The 2998-nt window shown below is 37.6% G+C and overlaps 1 non-coding gene across 1 annotated transcript; it reads right to left on the bottom strand.

The window, feature by feature from the left end:
• Window positions 1-2600: 2600 nt before the first annotated feature.
• Window positions 2601-2707, bottom strand: LOC127124249 (small nucleolar RNA R71). The gene has a single exon (XR_007803867.1). It is a non-coding gene; the product is annotated as a small nucleolar RNA R71 (small nucleolar RNA).
• Window positions 2708-2998: the final 291 nt, after the last annotated feature.

Genomic DNA, 2998 nt, shown 5'->3' with positions numbered 1-2998 from the left:
TGATGTTGCTTGCTCCAAACACGATCTGATCACACTTGAGAAGCTAGCAGGAAGTGATTGATGAGGTTGCAAGGCTTTGGATCCTGGAGTTTTTGAATCTCCAACAGTTGAGATTCAAACTCAAATTTCAAATTGAAATTTATCAGGTTTTCCTTTGGAATGAGAGGGTTTCAATGGGGGGAAAAGCTGGCGCGCAAGTGATAACATGAAATAATATCACATTTTTGGACTCGATTTAATTAAATTATATTATTATTTGTTTTGATTTATTTCATATCATTCGATATTACTTGGTATTTTCCTTCTATTTATTTCAGGTAACATTATTTGAAGCATAAGTGAAAAAGAAAGAAAAGGAGGTGCAAAAAAAAGGATAAAAAGCAATCCACTAAAGCCCAGCCCACAACTACAAGGAGAGGCGCTGTGATGCTGTGACGATCGCCACACAAGGTGTGACGAGCGTCACGCCCCCTGCTAAGTGTTACGAGCGTAACGCATGGTGTGACGGGCGTCACACCCCATTCCTATATTTTTGGCTTTGACGCGTAACAGAAGCACGTTCACCTTTTTCTTCGCTTGACCAGTTGACGCGTGACAAAACCTACTGAAGGACTTTGGAAGAAACGGTCACTTGATGGATGGATATAAATAGGACCAATTATGGAACCCTACAGGCTCTCTCAATTTTTTCCAGTTTTCGGCACCATGCATTATTTTTACCGCTTTTTAATTATCCAGCACTCTACTTTCCTAGCAATTTTTATTTCCTTTTCTTTTCCAGTCAATTTTCAAAGCATTCAATTAATTTTCTCACAATAGTTTCTACACCGGAAACTATTGTGTAACTTTTACTGGATCTAACCTTACGTTAGATCATAGTATTTTATTCCTTCGCCTTTATTTTACTGTCTGATCGAAGATTGTGAAGAACAAATCGAACCGGCTTGTGGTGGAGTGTTCAAGCATCGAAGCTAGGAAAAATCAAGATTTCTATTGATTTTACAGGTTCATCAATTTATTGTTTTAATTTATATATGCTCTGTACTACTGTTTATCTATACTGTCTGTCTGATATGGCTGTATTTAAGTATAATTATTGTTTAGGCTTATTTAGCATGTCCGGCTAAATAAACTTAGATATCGGTATGTAAAGTAAGCGGAATAAAGGAATCAAAACTAAGTTGGTTTAAATTTATTTAAAAATATAATCACTCTTTTTATGGTCCCAATTTACAGAGTTAATACCAAAGTCTTTGTACGAGAGTAAAAAGCATAAAGAAGTTAAAATCAATAGAACGACGGTTTGAGCTTTTAACTGGACAGTGTAAATTGGACATTAACTTTAAATCAGGGCGAAAGCAATTTTTAGAGTTAATTAAATTCTAATTATTTTCAAAAAGTATTTTTAAAGGTTAAATGTGAGGACGAGAGTTAAGCATTTAAGTTTAATCATATAATCTAAGTCAACAGAGCGAGAGTTTGAGACGAGGGTGTTTAAACGGTTAGTATTTTAATAAAAAGAGTTTCTATAGATTCTATTGTTTTCAAAAAGTGATTTTAGTTTTAACTAAATAGTGAGAGCGTACGTTAAGGTAAAATCATAGTCTATTCAACAGAGCGAGAGTTTGAGAAAAGGCTTTTAATCAATAGTGTCTAATGAAAGGACTTATTTTAAAACCAAGAAACCAACGAAGATTTGATTCCCTAATTACGACGAACTACATACCGATATCCGCGTTATTTGATATTTAATCTAGATCCAATTTTAGTTTTACTATTTCCCCTAATCATCAAAGTATCATCCGCCTTAGCTTTACGAAGTAACCCTAGAAAAACGGTATATCGATTCATTAAGTCCCTGTGGGATCGATATCTTTTATTACTACGCGATTAGACTGTGCACTTGCAGTTAATACCCCAATAGACTCATAAAGTCGCGATCAAGTTTTTGGCGCCATTGCCGGGGACTTTTATTTAGTCGATATCGTAACTCTTCTGTTACGCTGTAGAGACTAAGGCAATTTTTACTTTTTTTCCCTTGTTTTTCGTTGATTTGTATGCCACATACTCGCTCACAAGGCGAACCGTACTACTTACGAATCAACGATGTTGAACGATATCTCCGAGTCTTATGACGAATTCGAGAGTATCGTGCAACAAACAATCTTCCTCCAATCGAAATTCCTGATTTCAAAAATCTTCTTCCTTCGCCGATACCCGAGATGGCAGAACCAGCTCGTGCCCTTCGAGATTACGCCGCTCCATCGCAAGATGAGCCGCATTCGAGTATTGCTCCACCCGCAATCGAAGCAAACAACTTCGAACTTAAACCTTCGCTGTTACAAGCAGTGCAACAGAATCAATTCTCTGGAAATCCTACTGAGGATCCAAACCTTCATTTATCCGTATTTGTCCAATACGCTGATACTGTTAAAGCTAATGGTGTCACTTCAGAGGCAATTCGACTTCGTCTCTTTCCTTTCTCGTTAAGAGATGAAGCTAGAAGATGGCTTCAGTCTCTTCCTTCCAACTCAGTCACCACATGGAATGAGTTGAAGAAAGTCTTTCTTGCCCGATATTTTCCTCCAAGAAAAACAGCTATGTTGAGAGCGCAGATAAATGGATTTAAACAGAAAGATAACGAGTCTCTTTTCGAAGCCTGGGAAAGATACAAAGACATGATGAGACTTTGTCCACACCATGGTTTAGAGGACTGGTTAGTAATTCATACCTTCTATAATGGTCTCTTATACAACACAAGATTAACGATAGACGCCGCCGCAGGTGGTGCGCTTATGGATAAACCTTACGCTGACGCTTATCAACTTATCGAAAGCATGGCCCAAAACCACTATCAGTGGGGAAGCGACAGAACAATGGTAGAAAAACCTCAAACGAAAACTGGCATGTACGAGATAAGTAGCCTTGATCATGTTAATGCAAAAGTGGATGCTCTTGCCCAGAAAATTGAAAGTTTAAATGTATCACCTCCAGCCAC

This window comes from Lathyrus oleraceus, chromosome 2 (genome assembly GCF_024323335.1).
Source record: "Lathyrus oleraceus cultivar Zhongwan6 chromosome 2, CAAS_Psat_ZW6_1.0, whole genome shotgun sequence".
In the NCBI taxonomy this organism is placed as follows: Eukaryota; Viridiplantae; Streptophyta; class Magnoliopsida; order Fabales; family Fabaceae; genus Lathyrus; species Lathyrus oleraceus.
The sequence above is the reverse complement of the archived record's forward strand: the minus strand, read 5'-3'. Positions and strand labels throughout refer to the sequence as shown.